The 20,647-nt window shown below is 39.9% G+C and overlaps 1 long non-coding RNA gene and 1 pseudogene across 1 annotated transcript; one reads left to right on the top strand and one right to left on the bottom strand.

Annotated features, from left to right (window-relative positions):
• Nucleotides 1-1,466: 1,466 nt before the first annotated feature.
• Nucleotides 1,467-20,626, top strand: LOC116677007 (opioid growth factor receptor-like protein 1; annotated as a pseudogene).
• Nucleotides 8,792-12,233, bottom strand: LOC116677008 (uncharacterized). The gene is made up of 4 exons (XR_004328892.1): nucleotides 11,862-12,233; nucleotides 10,475-10,570; nucleotides 9,971-10,070; nucleotides 8,792-9,155 (listed from the first exon to the last, which is right to left on the bottom strand). It is a non-coding gene; the product is annotated as an uncharacterized LOC116677008 (long non-coding RNA).
• Nucleotides 20,627-20,647: the final 21 nt, after the last annotated feature.

Raw genomic sequence — 20,647 nt, 5'->3', positions numbered from 1 at the left:
TCCTCCTGGTGCTGATGCTGCTGTTACTGGACTCGTATTAGGGAGGGATTACTGCCACAAGGCACCATTAGGGGGAGAAGCAAGGAGCTGTCAGCACACGTTTTGGACCTATAAAATAACCGGGTACATGATATATAACAGTGCTTTGGGGGAACAATATAGATGAAGCAAAGAAGAATTTTCAATAAAAAAGCTGTAGCTAGCTATATGACCCCCCCTACAAAATGGAAAGGCAGTAAACCCCAGAGTATAATTCAATGCAATTCAATCAATTCTAGAACGAGATGTATAATATTGTAAAAAATAAATATTCAATAAAGCGTAGAGAAAAATATGGAAAACAGATGTTCTAGAGATGCTTTCTTAGCTGTTGTATTTTATTGGTATGTGCGTGATTTGAAGACATTAAATATTTAAATGGCTTCTCTTCTTCCATGTCTCCGTCTTTTGTATCATAATATAACAATATCATAAAATCCATTTGACAATGAAGGTGTCCCATTTAGCCAGTAGCGCCTGTGAAAAAGGGTTTAAGGACATGTTTTGTTTGGATGGAGTCACTGATTTGGCGTAATATTCTTATTTTTTTCTTTTGCAGTTGTAATAAGGTAAGGTAAGGTTTATAGAAAGACATCATATTTGGAGGTTAAAACATTTGGAAATTCTGTAAATTGTTCCAGAATTCAAATTTTAAAAAGTGTCCCAATTTAACATACTCACCTTACATTCATCCTGGAAAGCAAAATTATGATTGTGAATTATGACATAGGCCCATATGAATACATTGTATTTATAAATCTGAAGTTCAATCCCACAGTCATACTTTATGGCTGATGAGCGTGAACTAGCTTGGCCAAAAATGATGGAATGATGGGTGCTGAACAACATCAGAGTGTAGATGCAATAGAGACAAAAAGACACCAATGTCCCCCCCCCCCCGTTTAAAAAAAACAAAACATGATGGACTTTTCAGAAGAGGTCATTATCTTCACTCAAGCCGAATATAACAATAGTTGTGCACTATAGCTTTAATGTTATAATCATATGTAAAGCTATGGCAGGAACAATAGGCGTGGTCTAGACCTGGGCCTTGTTTGTAAAGTGTCTTGAGGAAAACTCTTGTTATGATTTGATACTAAATCATAAATTAAATTCATTGAATCAAATTGGATTAGATATTTGTTGCCGTCGTACTTACTTAGAATTCCGTTTGTAGCTTTAAGACCTCCTCCGCTGCTTTGTTGCACTAATCACCCCTCATACAGAAACACGCATCATCGTTCCTGATCTGGAATTTCCCTCTTTCTGCCATTTAAAAGCTTCCTATGAGGGCAACGTGAGCCCAGCGCGCCTCAACCTGAAATACGAGGTTGAGGACAAGATTATGTAGCATTTCGTCCAAAGAAGAGAGGACAATAGAGAGAGCAGGTGTTGCAGGTTTTTTTAAATGGGAAATCTGTGGGCAGCTGGCGTTTCAAGGAGCCGAGCACCGTGAGGATGCGACTCGACGGGGGTCGGACTCGAGAGCGACGAGCCGGCGGCGGCTGAAGATGACGGCGGCATCTCCGACCCTGTCAACCAGGTGGAGAGCGACCGGTCCGCCGGAGACACGTCCCCCGCAGGTACAGCGAAGGTTTATTAGAGTGACACAATGGGGGGGGGGGCAGGCAGAACCGCGATACGGGGCCGTAACGTGTGTGTCACCGGGCAGCGTACATTATTGACAGGCCAGCACACAGAGAGGGCAGCCACTACCCTACGCTGCTGTCCTGTTGAGGCGAGCAAAACAGCTTTCGCCAAACTGCATTCAAAAATATGTCAATTTTATACCACCGTGGTTATATGCCAAGATATGCACTCACTCGACGTGAACTTTACTAACGACTTACGTTGTGGCATGTATCACCAAGCAGCACTGTTACCCGCCACTCTTGCCAAGATAACACTACACGTGATGGGTGGCAAGGAACTACGAAAGGTTGTTGTCAAATTTGAGATGAATTGTGCAAGCTGGGTTATATACTTAACGAATTTGAAAAAGCATTCAATTGATTTTATAAAGCCTACTGTATGATGCTGTATGCCAACAGTACAATGGGATAAGGATGATTATGATATTTCAAATAGGTGTTTTCACTCCACTCTAGGCTACACATCTTTTTTTTTTAAACTTAATTATCAAAGATAGTTGGTTGTTCCAATATTGCTTTCCCATTGCAGTTACACCGTTGCCTGTGGGTTTAAAGGAAATAAAATACCTTCATTGAGTCTCATGGTAATGGTCCCTGCACCCTGATTTGTAAGAACATTTGACAGGGAGGTTGTTGGTTAGGGTTAGTAACTTCACCTATTTCAGAATATTAAAACCAGCGGGGACTATTGAGAAATTGTACTTCACCAAATCCCCCTTGGTTAGATGTTGTTGTAATCAGACTTCTCATCATTTTGCCACGATAACTCAAGATGTAATTGTCTGGAGGGTATTTCTGAAAGGTTAGGATGCCGTTTGCTGATAGTAATGTTTGTATTTTATGATCTGGTTAAAAACACAAAAAGCCAAATGCATGGCTGTAAAAAGACACACAAATTAAGGAAATGTCACACAGTACAGTACATGGCTATTGCTTGTAAGTATTGAGTGAAGATTTGAATCAATAATAACTGAGTTTTGGTACCATTAAACATTTTTATTTCATTTTTTTTTACCAATGATTCACCTTAATATTTTCTGTCTATATGGCACTGCTGACGGCGACTACATCATATCCGTTTCCAGCAAACGGAGCCAAAGCAGAAAATGCAGAAAATGTTCTTTACAAAGCATAAATGTCAGACTGGTGGATTGACTGACATCTTTTGTTTTGTTGAAGAAAAGTAAAGGAAAATTGCAAACGGGGCGGCTGTGGCTCAGTGGTAGAGCGGTTGCCTGTCAATCGGAAGGTTGGTGGTTCGATCCCTGGCCCTGCAGTCCCACGCAAAGTGTCCTTGGGCAAGACACTGAACCCCGAGTTGCCCCCGGTGCTGCGCATTGGAGTGTGAATGTGTGTGAATATTATCTGATGAGCAGGTGGCACCTTGTACGGCCACAGTGTATGAATGTGTGTGAATGGTGAATGTTTCCTGTAGATGTAAAAGTGCTTTGAGTAGTCATTAAGACTAGAAAAGCGCTATATAAATACAGCACATTTACAATACTTACTGTATTTAGGGGTGGGAATCACCAGACGCCTCCTGATACGTCACGATACTTATGCCACGAGATGATATTATTGCGATTTTAAACACATTGCAAAATTCTGCAATATATTGCTGTTTATAACCTTTTTTCCAACTTCTAATTTTTCCCAATTTCAAATGATTATATATATAATAAAAGATCCATACTTGACGCCTGTGTATTGATACAGTATTGACACTGAAAATATCGCGATACTATGCTGTATTGATTTTTCCCCCCCCCACCCCTATACTCATTACTATCGAATTTCAAATTGAACAAATGGCATCGTGAAAGAATCGAATCGGGACAAAAGCATATTGTCCCAGCCCTAGTTAACAGATTGTCCAGTATATGGTATCTAGATCTAGTTTGATGTAACAGGATTAGGCCCAGTGTAACATTGCATGTCTTTGTGACCAGTGGCAGTTAGCATGACCCAGATTTAATTTGGGAATCAGATCTAGTTCCTAGCATCCTTCTGTAGCGACTGCACAGCAGCGCTGATGTGACTTGTCCTCCTTCGCAAAAAAAGAAATGATGGTGACAGCCCTCGACTTCAAAAGCAAAGTCAGTGCTTTTCATTCAGCTGAATGGCCGATGTTAAAACACGGGATGTTTGGTTACAGATGGCATTTGAACTGAGTTCTCTTCCTTTTTTTTTCTCTCCTTCCTCCTTTTCAGCTGACAGAATCTCCGGAGTCTGTTCAAAAGATGAAGAGGAGTTTCTACGCTGCAGGGACCTCTACAAATACCGACATAGCTACCCGGTACGTGAAACACACACACCACACACACACACAACACACGTGTAAAATGTATTTGATTCTCAGTTTAACCCTTGAACTCTGCAATAGATCATAAAACTTCCTTTAAAGCCCATGTTGCAAGTTAACCACCACTGTTGATTATTGGGTACAAAAAGCATCAAGATATGTATATCATTAAAAAAATGTCTCCAAATAGTTTTAAAAGTTAGTTTTTGGTCATTTTTGGTATTCGCGGGTTTATGGAGTCAATTCGGCAATGACGTCACTCAAGGGAGTTAAGTCTCAGCCTGGCACTAGAACTACGGAGACTGACTGGGAGGAGGAAGAGGAAGAAAGGCCAGCTGCCGAATAATTACCAACCTGACAGACGTGAGAGGGCAAATGAGGAATTGTAAAGGTTGTGGGAAGTCTCCTTCATTTATCTCCTTCGTTTATCTCTTCTTTAGCAAGCAAGCAGCAGTGCATACAATGACTTTACTTTTTACTGTCAGTGAATAGCAGCGAGTGAACGTCAACGTTTTTTTTCTCGATCTATTGACAGGGATATGTTGTTAGTTCAGATAAGTACTGGTACACTCAGGGCGGCCTGTTGGCTTAGGCAGTATAGGCAAATGCTAAGGGCGCAAACCTCTCAGGGGGCGCCGGCCTGTGCTGTACCTATAACGGCAGGGCTGCCAACTCTCACGCAGTGGCCGTGAGACACGCGCATTGACCGGTTTCACACGCTCACACGCCACCCCCCCCCCCGATTTCTCACGCTGAAGTGTCACCCGGTCGGTCAAATTTCTGAAAGATAAGTTTATCTAGATCTGGCTGTTGAGCCGCTCGTGATCGACTAGTTGAGCTTTCAGAGACTGTGAGGGGTTCAAGAGCGCTCCCTGTCTGTGGAAGTTTCAAACTGTCGCAAATGAGAACCCTTTTTTTCCCCGATCCATCCCAGGTGCATTTCCCCGGCTTCAGGTATGATCTGAGATCACAGACCGTCCGTCGCTTCGTGACCACTCTCTCTGTAAAGCTAGAGGTGAGCATTGCGGCTAGTGGACCCGCTCTGCTGTGGGCACTGACGCGTTGGATCCGTGCGTAGACCTCCGATAATGAGCAGCGTACAGCCTCCTCTAAACTTTGTCAGAGACCAGAGACCCGAATGAGCCTCTATGTCTGTCAGACGGTCTGAGTGAGATCCACCTTATCAGCGGAGCAATGACATGCACAGCAGACTATATTACAACTCTCCTAATCTCGGACAACAGAGATGGGAGGAGTTATATTTTGAATGTGCACAAAGTTGTAAACATGAGCAGAAATCTGATGAAACACATCTGAGCTATACTATATGTACAATACTGCAACGTTGGGCCACTATGGTGCTTCTCTAACCTCTGTGCATCTCTAAATGTAACTGAAAATAATTAATTTGATGTTTTATAAAATGAACAAATAGTCTTTATTTTCCCAAAAAACGTAATCCAGTAAGTGTGTGAGTGTGTGTGTGTGTGTGGGGGGGGGGGCAGAGAGGATGAGGGCAAACATTACTGAACATTGGCACAAAGGTTAAAGGATTAGAATTTATGTAAAACAGTGGTTCTCATTCTTAGAATTCAATGGTCTTAGTTGATCCTCCAAACAATAAATTTAACTTTGTCCCTTGTCCCTACACAGGCAGGGCCCTTGGACCTGTTCACCACAGACCCAAACTTCTCAGCTGTTGCTGACATATGCTCTGTCTCTTCATGTTGTTCATTATGTTTGGCACATCGTCCGGGTTAGTCTCATATCATAAGAAGTTAATAATGTAAATAATGTAAATGCTAAATGCCCCTAAAACCTGTTGATACTACAACAATGCAAAGGTTAACCCTACAGTTTTTGCACATATCATGCAAGACTTGATGTCTTGATCTCTCCATTTTTTGCGAAAAAACTCTCCAGAAAGTGCCATTAATGTTTTTTTTTTTCAATTTTTTTTACAAATCCCAATTTAACCTAAAGATGAAGACCCAAAGAAATTGCTTTGTACGTGGCAAATATCCGGTTGGCCCCCCTAATCTCATCCAGGTTTTTGGAAAAGGTGGCAGCCCTGATAACGTCACCTTAATTAAAAAAAAAAACCAGCCGACTTCTTTTACCTGCATCTAAATCTCATAATGTCAAAGCGTCTAAACTGTCTTGGTGCCAGGGGAGGAAAAAAAGAAAAGAGAGGAGGAGGAAAAACGTGACAAAGACAGAGGTAATGTTACAGAAGGTGATATGATAATGATATTATTTTGCTGTTGCAGAACAATGATCGATAATAGCATTAGCCGTTAGCATGACATAGTTGGCTAATCAATAATAGCGAGCGCTATCTGTTAGTTTTAACATCAGTTTACTGTACAGTGATTGCAAGGGGCGCCACCTAAAATCTTGCTAGGGCACCAAATTGTTTAGGGCCGGGCCTGGGTACACTTATCTAGATACAGGAATAGAAGGCATCCCCGAGTGTTATTTCTAAGTCTTTACCTCGTCCTCCGGTGAAAAAGTGTCGCTGTTTGGCTGAGCTTGTGTGTGTGTGTGTGGGCGGCGAAGCTGCGGTGGAGAGCGGCTGCTGTAGGCGTGTAGCCTCTGGCGGGAAGCTCATACCGCGCACACTCGGGCTACTCTTCATTATTTTTAACGTCATGAATGAAAAATAATGTCCAGGATCTCAGGTAAAGAAACGATATGCGTGTCTCATTCAAACATCACTGCAGGTTGATTGTGGGCGACAACGCCGTCGTGGTTAGCTTACCGAAAACTCTACTGCCAAGTTGCTGGCTACACACCGTTAACCCGCTAGCATATCCGTACAGGCTAACTATAGCCAGTTAGCTTTGTGTGTAACGTAACAAAAACCCACCCATCTCGTAGGAGCAAAGCTTACTATTCCATTCAATACAATTATGGTACAAAAGGTGCACTAATGCCACATGTATGATGTTGACAACATGGACGCATACAGGCAACACCAAAGGCAGTCGTAATATTTACCTAGCAGGCTAGGCTAACGCTGTTGTGCTAACGTCCTGCGGCGTAGCGTTCGCTAGCTCTATACTTGTGAAAAGCCGAACAACATCCCCCGTCTAAGCTGTGTTTCACTTTCAGATCTTTGAATTCTTGGTTACGTCCGTCTTTGAAAAATCGGCCCGCCTAACACGGACAAATTGTACCCACCTTCCTACCTAGCTACAACCTACAGCTAGCTAGCTCGCTAGCTATACCGGTATGCTAGCTATAGCTATCTATCGCTCTCTCTTTAAATATATCTATCAATACTGTATTATATATATATATATATATAATATATCTATATGTCTAGCTATATATATAGGCTATCTATGTATATGTATGTATTATCTATAATCTGTTGCTGAACACTCTTTCTTACACTGTTGTCTTCTATCTCTCTAGTAACTCTCAATGGTCTCTCTAAGCAAGCTGGCCTATTGTCTCCCTTGTGTGACGTCATCCAATGCATTGTGGGAGAAAAGCAAACCACTGTAAAATATGACCTACTTTTTTGTGTTATTTTATGTTATGTGATACTTTTCAATATCATATACAGTGGATAACAGTTTGAATGTTTATTACCAACAATCAATAAGTGCAAATTCGTTGGAAAATTAAACCTGCAACATGGGCTTTAACAATGTAAATACCGTGCATATCCACACTCCTTATATTTCTTTATTTATATTCATACTCTGATATTTATATACTACCCAGTAAGCACACATACGTCGGCACGACGTATTGGCGATGTAATCAAAATACGGCGGGGATATGTAGTAGTTTGGCGTTTGCTCACTGGCACGACGTCCCCGAGACGTCGCTGTATACGTTTCTGCGACGTGCAGCCGCTCTTTCCACGACGTATATATTTTACATCGTTCTAACGTATGCCATACGTCGTACAGATGTAGGCTCATTACATCGTTCTAACGTATATAATACGTCGTACAGATGTAGGCTCATTAAATCGTTAAACGTATATAATACGTCGTACAGATGTAGGCTCATTACATCGTTCTAACGTAATAATACGTCGTACGATGTAGGCTCATTACATCGTTCTAAAGTATATAATACGTCGTACAGATGTAGGCTCATTTACATCGTTCTAACGTATATAATACGTCGTACAGATGCAGGCACATTTACATCGTTCTAACGTATAATATACATAGTTCCAACATCCACTTTACATTTACAGATGCAATCTCGGGCACATCTTCCTGACATATTATACGTAGAATAGATGTCAGGAAGATGTGCCGATCAATTGATCTTGCATTAACCCATTTAACACAACTGATCAGTATAGGTCATACGAAATTACTTTAAATATCTTTACTAAATTACATTAATTGCTAAAGTAAGAGATAGGTCATACACAATTACTTATAATACATTTATTTATGAAGCACTTTAAGGGTACTCAATTTACATAGTTCAAATTATTATAGAAAATAGCACACTATAGCACATTATAAGCTATTCTGAAATACAAAAAAATTATCATGTAGCTATATTTTTGAGATAATTATCCTACTTTTGTCTATACTAAGGGCTAAAGTACAAAACACTAGTAAAAAGCTTAAACCAGTGTTTTTGTTTTTTAAGTCTGCCACTGTAAGCCTCCCTCAGGCAAGAGCTGGGGCACGCACGTTTCCTGGGAACGGTGTGCAACGGCTTTAGTCGTTTTCTCTCATTTGGTGGCTTTCTCAATTATTGGCTGTGTTACTTCCAGGTGATACCCAATCAGAATCAGTTAAGCTAAAAAGTCAATTTATCCATTTTTGGATGCCAATGGATCATGATAATGTTATTTGAACCCAAAGACACTGACCAATTGAGCCAAGAATATCATTTATTTATTAAGAAAATTCATTACTTTTCTTAATCTATAGGAGTCACTGACATATACAATATTTTTCTATTTTGACTACATACTTCACAACAGCAGTGTGTACATGTTGGAGAACAACAACTAATTCTCACACTATATTGTCCACTGTCTATCATAATGTCAATTATTTCAGTAGCTAAAAAAGGGCGTCTCTGCTCCAGCCTCTTCTCCAGTCTGTTGCCAGTCTAGGATGTCCTTAATAGCCTACTCGCCTTCAGACTCCGGAAAGTAGGATTCCTCTGTGCTGCAGATGTGGCAAAAACAAAAGATTTGGGTTAAGTGCTTTATTCAAAGATGTATCTTTTAATGCATGGAAGTATTTTTTTATTTCATTTTTTGTTTCTTCTCTTTGTTTTTAGGAAGTGGTTGAGTTTTTTTGCAGATGTGAATAGAAGACCAGCTTCATTAAGTAGAATATGGCAAGCCAAATGTTGTTAACATAGTTATATTCTCTGCAAACTTTTCCTCAGAATCTCCAATTCAGCCTTTTCATATAATTGAACAGTAAGGCCATTTGGTCAGTAGGGGGAGCTGCAGTTTGTGCAGTTTCATTTTGGATGAAGTTCAAGATCTACAACAGGTGGGTTGTTTACACTAGAAAGGATACAGCTACGGCCAAAAGGTTACGCAAAAATTCTGCTTAATCTAGACCAATATAATGACATATTTGTTATACTTTCACCGAGGAAAACACGTTTCGTTCTTCTGGAGTTTTAATTCAAATCCCGATCTGTTTCCTGAACTGAACTACTCGTTTTGGTGCCTAAATTTAAAAGTTGTTTTGTCACCGAAGCCGTGTCCCATCTAGCCTCAACCACTGTTAAAGCGCCATTCTGACAATATGTATTTAGATCACTTTCTAAATTAAAGCTTTAAATAGCATGTTATACATCGTCCCATAAAATATGCTGTAACATTCTCTCTAAAAGGGCTAACATCAAGGTTTCATGGTAATCACAATGATTTAAAAAGTATTTACTTTCGACACCAAAAGTGCCATTTTATGCTGCCCTCTCTTTACTTCCTACTTCCATTTTCAATTATATTTTTAAAACTTACCACAGATGATTTGGCAAAGTAATGACTGGGAATATGGCAGCTTTCCGCATGTCTCACATGTCCTCTTGGTCATCATGGCAGTTGAGAGCTCTGAAAAAGACTAACATATAAAACATTTTAAATAAGATAAAATCCTTAATTAATCCCACAGTGGGAACATTTTCAGTGATACTCCATCAAAGGGAAAGTGCAATGTCAAACGCATCAGTAAAAATGCAAGAATAAAGCAGTTAAAACAGTTAAGGATACAGATAGAATGTTAAATAACACCGTATTCACAGTATTGCAGGAGTTATTGATTTTGCAAAATAAGGTGTAGATAGATGTTGCACATGAGTAAATTGTCACATGTGTGGTCTACTTGGAGCAGTGTTGATTATAAAGTCTGACAGCAGCAGGAAGGATCTGTGGCATCTCTCCTTCACTGCACGTTTGGAAAACTAGAAAGATTAGGATTACAGGTGTTTAATTTGCATCATACAAAAACCTAATATGACAACATACCTGGCTCTTTTCACTCTTTTCACAATTGTGGTATGATGTCCTTCATCTGTGCATTGCCTTCTGTCACAACTCCTGCCCACGTCTTCTGATCTTCCACTATATATACACACAACACAACATAAAAACAGACAAACTATGTGAAAGCTATCAACAAATATTGTTCTTTTGTGAGGATAAAGTATTTTTAGTATTGCAAACTATTGTTTTGAAATGAACACGGTGTATTTCTGACATTTTGTAGAAGATGGTGGATATTCTTAGCAAGAACCACTTATCTAATGAGGGATAACTGGTGAAACAAACAGTTTACCAAAGTTACCCTTGCTTTAAATATGAAACGAAAAAAGTACCAATCAAATTAATTGTGATATTGATGATTGTGAGTTTCAATATGTCCATCGAACGCGATTAGTCTTACTTAAAGCGGTTTATAAACCTCTAATGTCAGTTTTATATAACTAACGTTAGGTAGCTAGGTTTATGGTCAATTTAGCTTCAACAAAACGTAAAACAAAGTTATGTGACTGTCGGTAGTTAGCCAACAAAAACGGTCACCATCTAATAACTGATATTTTATGACCGTTGGCACTCCGAACAGTTTTTAAACAGTTTTTAAAATCAATTGTTAACCAGATTTAATGTTCATGCCGAATGTACAGAAAATAACCACAGTCTTACTAAACTGTTTTAACTACATAGCTAGATAGTGCCATTTGGTGATAAGCAGGGTAAAAATAAAACCTTATTATCTATCACAACGTATAAGTCCGACCGTTAGCAGGCAATTAGACGCCCCCTGAACTTCTTCACCTTTTAAAAAATAAATAAAAAATAATGGCTAGTTGACATATTAGCTATCACTATATTCAAATTTACCTTACCATTTGATTTGATAACAAGTATTCAAGTCTTAAACTGTTCCCAGTTGAGGTTTCAGTTCCATTTAAGCCAATAAAAGAAAACTAACCGATACAAGCAAAGTATGACTGAGGTTACTGTTAGCTAGCTAACGCTAGGATCAACGGTAACGATATCGGGTAACGTTCAATTATGCCTAACGATAACGTAGCTAACGTTAATGGCCTGTGTAACGTTAACGTTGTGGTTGGTTTGCTAGCTAGCTAACGCTAGTGAAATTGGTAGCGAAATTTGGTTAGCTAGCTAGAACACTGGTATTTTAATTTTAAATGAAGTGAAAATCGCGGCTGGTGCGATGTTGGCCTGATCTAAAGGCTTTAATATGATACTTTAAACCATGACATGGCGTAGTAACTTAGCTTGCGTTAGTAGCTAAAATAGCTTATTTGCCAAAAGAACACCAACTTCCACATGCGAAAACGTCGAAAATATGTTTTAGCTAAAGTTATTAAAATGAAATAGTGCTTACCATAGAGTTTAACAACAACGAAGCAGTCGTCCCTCCTAATCCTTCGTCGACTGGCGACTTTTTTTCCTTCTTTGTTGACAGTGGCGCGAATATGTTGCTGGGCAGAATTCAGATTTACTGTCCATCACATCAACAGTGTGTGTAACGTTAAGACGTCCAGACGCTCAATAAACGATGCTTCCAAATGACCCGCGAACAACTGAGGAACCTGTAATACATTTTACCGACATATTTAATACGTTGCTGCGATGTATAGATTTCTATCACAATACGACGTCCAGGCGCTCAATTAACGATGCTTCCAAATGACCCGCGAACAACTGAGGAACTTTTAATACATCTAAAAGACGTATTTAATACGTTGCTGCGATGTATAGACTTCCATCGTAATACGACGTACATACGCTCAATTACCGATGCTTGCAAATGACCCGCGATCAATTGCAGATGAAGCGATCAATTGCAGACGTCGTGCCGACGTATGTGTGCTTACTGGGTATGTTTAACTGTAACACAGAATTTCCCTTTGGGGATCAATAAAGTATTTCTGATTCTGATTCAGAATAGATCTGCCATAAGTCTGCCACTGCCTACATTGGTATGTTTGCTTTTTGTGATGTAAATTCTTGGAGTATCTTCAAATGCTTCATATCCCTAAAAATGATCTCTAACGGTAAGTTTCCACACAGTGAAATTTCGGTCTGCTCTCATTGAGATTGAATGGAGTCAAAATTTGCCCCGATTGGTCGAGATGAGAGCGAATTGAGTAGGGGAGCAAAATATAGTTGACAAAAGTTTAAAAGTTTAACTTTATTCAACTGAGGGCCACTGGAGAACCAATCAGGTCCGCGTGTTTGTGTTTGGAGGCGGGAGTTACAAAAAAAGTCCGACCAACACTTTTAACAACACGGATTGTTGTTTATATGGCACATGAACATAAACAGGGCAAACATTACCGCTGTAGATAATAATAATAATAATACATTTTATTTAAAGACGCCTTTCATGGCACTCAAGGACTCAAGGACTCAAGATGTTAGTTTAAACTCAAGATGTTAGTTTAAACACAACAACAAATTATTCAGCTCTTTTCTTGTGCCCCAGCCTGTTGTTTTCGCGACCGCGGCCCCCCCCATGGCAAAATTTTGCTGGTCAAAATTTGCGAGGTGATTGGCTGTGTGGGACCCTACCGTTAAGGTTATAGTCACAATTTCAATTCAATTTTATTCAAAGTGTCAAACAGGAGTTATCCCAGGATGCTCTACAGATAGAGTAGGTCCGGACCACACTGAATTACAAACATCCAACAATTCCCCCCCCCCCAAGAGCAAGCATTTGGTGCAACTGTGGCGAGCAAAAACAGTCGGACAGGCGCTGACTCTTGGTGAGCCACCATCTGCCGCTGCCAAATGGGACACAGAGACACTGATACAGATATACAGATATGGAGAAATATCATTCATAATAATTATAGTAGATGGTATGATGGGCAGTGGCAATTATAATACCAAAAGGAAAAAAGAATTAAGTAAGTAAAGAACTAGTAACCCCTAACCCAGCAGTAGTAGTGCAGGGCGTAGAGCAGGACCACGGCACGACTGCAACCACATTCCAGGTGGCACACCAATCCAAGAATTCTGACTTTTTATCTCAGAATTTTGTCTTAAAACTTAGAACTCAAATACATTTTTTCACATATGGCCTTTAATCCTCTTCTGTAGAAATACAATGCACAGGCACTTTCTCCATATGGATGACACCCGGTGTGATCTCTTGGTTCTGTGTGTGTTTGTAGAACTACAGAAAGTCCCGGCAACCCAACGAGTATCGTAACCTTCGCTTCTACCTGAACAAGATCCCTCTTGTACCTGATGGTGAGACCATACACACACACACACACACACATACACACATACACACAAACACAGCACACACAGCACACAGCACACAGATCTCATACCACTGTGGAGAGAAGAAATGTTGGCTCTGGGCTTAGTGAGTTTTATTTGGCTAAAGGTCATGTTTAACTGGGAAAGACCAGTAGATTAGTGGACTGATCCAATGTTTGAATACGTTTACTTTTTTACACACACACACACACACACACACAACACACACACACACACACACACACACACACACACACGGCAAGGCAGCTTTATTTGTATAGCACATTTCAGCAACAGGGCAATTCAAAGTGCTTTACACAAAATCAGTTAAACAGATAAAACACAAGTAAAAGCAGTTAAAAATCATAAGCATTAAAAACCAATAAAACACATGAATAGACAGTTAAAAACAAAATAGAAACATTAGGACACATAAAACACAAGAATAAAAGTTACAGTGCAGCATAAGAAATTTAAAGAAATGAGCATTCATTTAAAGAAAGGCAGCATCAAAAAGAAAGGTCTTCAGCCTTGATTTAAAAGAACTGAGAGTAGCAGCGGATCTACAGGTTTCTGGGAGTTTATTCCAGATATGAGGAGCATAGAAACTTAAAGCTGCTTCACCCTGTTTAGTTCTGACTCTGGGGACAGAAAGTAGACCTGTCCCAGATGACCTGAGAGGTCTGGGGGGGTCATAGTGTAGTAGCAGATCAGAAATGTATTTTGGACCTAAACCGTTAAGGGATTTATAAACTAGCAAGAGTACTTTGAAATCAATTCTTTGAGACACAGGAAGCCAGTGTAAAGACTTCAGAACTGGAGTGATGTGATCCAGTCTCTTGGTCTTAGAGACACACACACACACACACACACACACACACACACACACACACACACACGAAATGACAGCTACTAAGCCCCTGTCTCTTCTCAGGTATCTATATAGAGGAGATTCTGACTAAGTGGAGAGGCGACTATGACAAACTGGAGCACAATCACACCTACATTCAGTGGTGAGACCAGATTTGATCTGTTTATTTTAATTTCCATTTACCTTATGTGTAATTGCACAAAATCCTCTGAAGTGACTGGATTATTTTTGCATGGTATAAAACTACAGTAACAGACTGTCCAGTTGTTACACAAATATCACTAGAAATAAAGTGATGGTTTCATCAGCTGTGCTTCCTGAATGTAAAATGTTTAAGAATCGGAATACCCCTTTAGCGTTATTCATGGTTGTGCCGAGGCTCCACGCAGGGTTTTTGCCGTAGTCTACGTAAGTGCCTGATGTTTATGTGTAGTGACGTCACATGCGGTTTTGCGATCAAATTGGTATATCGAATAGATTTTAGACATTTTAAAGTGTTTCCATTTATTTCGCACTGAATCACACAACATTCATGCAAACTTTGGACAAAACAAGATGGATTGCGCCGTCTACCAACAAATGATCAATATTACACAAGTTGTAATATGCTTATATGCCAGCTCATAGCGGCATATCAAGCTATATAAGAAAACAACAATGGTATCAACACATCGCTATGATGATGCAGATGCAACTTGGCTTTATTGTCCCTCCGGCACTGCTGCAAGACTCTTTTTTTGAGACATGTCTCGCTGTTTGAGCGCCTTCCATTTACTGCGGTGACGTCCCACGGCTTGTCCTAACCTTTGTCGGCCATTTCCTTCGCAAGTTCCTGATAATTTAAATTCAAAAAGTCTCCACGTCCGTCCACTTCCATCTGTCTTTGTTGACGCCCGTCATGTGTGCAGACAGAGAGGAAATACTGGGCGTAAATTAACTAAAACTTCTTCTTCTTTTTGTGGCGGGTTGCAAAGGACTTCAAACTTAATCGCAATTCATTATTTATTTGGCAAATAACATTTCCATCAGCGTTATCCCATAAGCCGTATATTAATCAAGATAAAATCTGATGAGACCGAACGTAGTTCCTTGGAGTCGGTATTCATAAAATTCCATCAAATTTTACTGTTTCCGTAAGGCATTTCTCGTTCAGTATCACTTAATTTGGATCTCTGTGCTTTCTGACCATGGTGGGAAATCTCTTGCAGGGAAAGTTAACTCTCTCCTTAATTTCATGTTGTTTATGGAGAAGGAGAACAGGAAACAGTGTTGGGAAGGATGCTTTCAAAACGTATTCTGTTACAGAATACATGCCCAAAAATGTAATTTGTAACATTTTCCGCATGGGCATTCATTTCATCTAACATTTTTTTGGGGGGTGGGGGACATTTCTCAAGAGCAATTTCTGAAGGAGGCACAAGGAATACTGCCAAAATTGTGCTTCTATAGGATATTTGTGTTTGGGAAACTCCAGTAAGTAGGCTGGCAAAGCTGTATTATTTACTTTAAACATTGGATGAAGTGATTCTTTTCTCCAATATAGATGATGCTGAACTGAGAACTGAGCCCCCTAGCTAGCTAGCTAGCTAGCTAACTAACTAGCCTGCTAGCCACTTAATTAGTAACATGTAACAGCTTAATGTTCCATTTATACACTCTCGCCAGATAAGGGACCGTGTGTGGTGAGAGAGAGTGGAGCAGATATACCAACCTCAGCATTTGGCTGCTAAATGGTACTAATTGTGAACCCTGCTCATACAGTATTGGACCTGTAAAACAGTGGTACTAACTTTCTATGTTACGCTGACAACATTAGAAAATGATTAAGAATGCTTGTGTATTTTCATCATTTTCATTTGATCTTGTGTTTTTGATTCCTTGTCTTTGTGGCAGGCTGTTTCCGTTAAGAGAACAAGGGCTCAACTTTTACGCACACGAACTGACTCAGGACGAGATCAAAGTAAGGCACACATGAACATATACTATGTACAGATTATTTTTTATTATTATATACATATAGACCCGAGAGTGGCCTGCTGCATGTCTGATTTGTTTTTGTACTTCCCGATTGCGAGTGTTTGCCATGGTTGAGTGATAGAGTACAACTTCCATTCAAGCAATAAATTGAAAACATGAGGGGGGTTTTTACATCTGAAATAACAGTGTGCTCTAAGTTGTTGCACTTAATAAAACTGGTGCACAATCCCTCAGATGGGCCAAAACATTATGCCTACTTTAAGAATGCTAAACCACTGGAATGTTTGTGTCCAACATGTATTTGTTCAAGTTTTTTTTCTGAAATTAATTATTTATATCCCATTGTTAATGGGTGCAAATTTGTCTTTCATAGAGATGTAACGATGCATTGTGAATCGGTTAAAAAGTGAAATAAATGTTAAACTTTTTGAGATAAAACAGGAGTTACGCTGAATTCGTAAACGGCCTCGGGCGTAGTCTACTTTGGATTTTCACTTGTTTTGTTTATTTATTTGAAGATATATTTTTGTAGGTTTTAAACATCCAATTATATAAAAGAAAATGTAAATTTTTTGCTGTTTAAGATAAAATACAATTTCATTTTCACTTTTTATAAGAGGATACATCTCTTGTTTTCCACAGTTTATGAAGGAATAGTTTTCAGTCACAGCTCACAGCGTGAAAAAAATCGTCCCGTGAACTTTAAATTGGGAATTGTATTGAGTGAGTTAAGTGTATTATTATTATTATTATTATTATTATTATTATTATTATTATTATCATTTTTGCATCCCTAGTCTCTGACCAGATTCCGATGTGGTGAGACAATAGTGTCCTTAGACGTACATCGTATGTCCTTCTGCTTCATCTGATCACCTAAAATGCTAATGTTAATTAGAACTGTAACAATTATTACATCATTTTCTAAGCGTCAGTTATTTTTTTTAAATAATCGCGGTTCCTTGTTTAACCGCAATTAATTGCTTACATTAGCTAAGTTCTTAAGGGATGTGGCTTGTAATTGTTGTTTTTAATTAGATATGCCAATAATTATGTAAGTGATTATTAGTCAGATTATATATTGTTTTATTATTATTTAAATGTTGTTGGCACTTGACCCTATACACGTTCATAGCAATAAAATTGACAAGACCAGCCACAGTTAGGACTGGGCAATATATCAATGTAGCGATATCGTGATATGAGACCAGAAATCGTCTTAGATTTTGGACATATTGTAATATTGTAATATGGGAAGTGTTGTCTTTACCTGGTTTTACAGGCTGCATTACAGTTACACTGTTCTATTATTTACCTTTACCCACAGTCATTAAATCATTTCTGGAGAATATTTATCAAAAATCTCATTGTGTAAATAACAGTTTGTTAAAGCACCAATACTCAACCATACAATATCGTTGCAATATCAACATCGAGGTATTTGGCCAAGAATATCGTGATATTTGATTTTCTCTATATCGCCCAGCCCTAACCACAGTGAGGATAAATGTTTTATGATAATAAAGAGGCGTAGTTTACCTCCTAGGCTGTGTATTTGTGTTATTACATTATCTGGGTCATATGATGTGTAACCAAAAGATGTATCCTGGGATTAAAGATGTTTAAACAAGTAATGAATAAACACATGTTTTGTTCATTTGACTGGGTCTGAGTGACGCCTCTAATGTTACTGCCAAACAAAAAGGTGGCGTCCCTGGTCTCTGATCTGCTGTGTTTGATCCCGTCAGGAATTCCAAAGCACTCGGGAAGCTAAGCGCAGATTCCTGGCGGCCTATTCCCTGATGTTGGACTTCTACGGCATCAAGCTGCTGGATAAGAGTGGTAATGTTGCCCGCGCTCCCAACTGGCTGGAGCGTTTCCAGCACCTAAATGAGTGAGAGAGCGCACACACATACACACACACACACACACACACACACACACGCGCTGGGCTGAACGACTTAATGGAAAAAAATCATAATTGCGATTTTTCTCCCAGATATTGCAATAACGATTCAATTAGCGATTATTGTTTTTGAAAGTTTATCTGAAGTTCCTTTTTGTCTGTGTAGGTACAACTTGTTGTAAAACATCATGACACTAGACGCCATCAAAACTGCTCCATATTGTTATGCGAGAAACATAGATATGAATTTCATGTATGATACCACCAGCGTTCCAAGTGACATCTAGCATTATTCCAGCATTTATCTTATAAAAAACAGTAAATGTAAAACTAAAAAGAGGGTTACATAATGTTACACCATATGTTACACGAAACATTCAACTAAATATTGCACATGCGTTTAATTGCAGCCTTAAGTCGGGATTTGAAAACAATTTCATTGTTTAGCCCCAATACACACACACACACACACACACACACACACTAGCCAGAATTTGTGTGAACCATCGCTCGGTTGCCACCAAGGTTACTATAGTTTTGCATTTTTTCAAACTATACTCATCTACGGGAAATGTCATGGTCGGAAAGATAAATTATTTGCTCTCAGGGACAAAGACGAAAACTAAGGACGTCTACTCGATTTTATGTTGTTTTAGTTTAGTTATTGTTTTTTTTTGTAATGCCTCGTTTTATTATTTTGATTTCAGTTTACAAGGTTTTTTTCCCACCTAGTTTTTGTTATTTTGTTCATTTTCATTACTGATTATAACCTTGGTTGCCACTTACTGCTTTTTTGCCCTTAAGCAAGGCGGCAAAATGTTTCAGTCAACAAACAGATGGTTAAAGGATCCTTTAAAGGCTGTTTTCTTTTTCTTTCCCGAAGGTTTCATGGCCTGAGGGTGGTCATTTATTGTAGCTTTTGCCAAAGCACCACCTCAATGTCACACATTAGGGTGTGTACTTTTAAGACAAGTGTTTTTTTCTCCTCAACGCTACTACTAGAACCTCCTCAAGTCGGAAACCTCCTCGACAACCTTAGAATCTAAAGCTGATTGTCACCATTACTGACCCTAATGAAAACTAACAAAGTCTGGACCATTAAGCAGCTGCTCGGTACGATTGTATTCCCTTTTCTTGCTTTTAATGTCCCATCCAACGTGTCCAACAGCTTTTTCTTCTGGTACGCTGTGGTTTCTAGATGGCTCTTCAGTGTTTCCCTCAGGGTGAGAATTGACTTGTGGTGGTGCGCGGCACATGATGGCTGGGTTCAGTAATCAACTAGTCAAACAAGGGTTTATGAACTATTTCTTTTTAAAAACATATAGTGACTACATTACATTAACCCAGAGCGGGTCCTCAGAGTCGTCCGGGCTGTAGCCTGATGTCATTTTCATGCATTTAAAAAAGGTTTTTGAAACTACAGCATTTTCCACTCTGTTTTGTTTATGCCCAAATTGAAAATGAGCACACAAACAGGTGGGTGGACAAGTCATGGTAAAACGTTTTCATCTCTTGCTTTGTTCTTTTTGAAGGTCCCAGCACAACTACCTGCGCATCACCCGCATCCTGAAGTCCCTGGGCGAGCTGGGCTACGAGGCCTTCAAGGCCCCGCTGGTCCGTCTGTTCCTGGAGGAGTCTCTGTGCCGCAACACCCTTCCCAACATGCAGCACAGCGTCCTCGAGTACTTTGTCTACACCATCCGCCTGCGGCCACACGCAGACGCCTGCTCCGCTACGCCCGCCAGCACTACAGGCCGGCCCACGCCTTCCTCTGGGGACCGCTGCCCAAAACGGCGAGGGGGGGGTGTCGGTGTCGGAGGTAGCGTAGGCGCTGGGAGTAGTGGGATCAGAGCACCTGCTCCAACACCAGAGCAACACAGGAGGGGGAGGAGAGCACCAGCTCCCCATCTGCAAACAGCAGGGTTATTGTGTCTTCCCATGATGCCATGCTGTGCCCGGATCTGGCTCCAGGAGTGCCACAGGGCCGCACAGGACTCTCTTCGAAGACGGCTGAACTGGAGGGAGCGCCGATGGTGGCGGGAAGGAGAGGAGAGAGGAACGAGTACAATGAGATCGTCCCTTTGTAGGGGGATGGGCTTTGATTGTTTTCTGCTTTCGGTGCAGTTGTTCATTGTTCCAGAAC

This window comes from Etheostoma spectabile, unplaced genomic scaffold, assembly GCF_008692095.1.
Source record: "Etheostoma spectabile isolate EspeVRDwgs_2016 unplaced genomic scaffold, UIUC_Espe_1.0 scaffold00004217, whole genome shotgun sequence".
NCBI lineage: Eukaryota > Metazoa > Chordata > Actinopteri > Perciformes > Percidae > Etheostoma > Etheostoma spectabile.
This window is presented reverse-complemented; position numbering and strand designations above follow the sequence as displayed.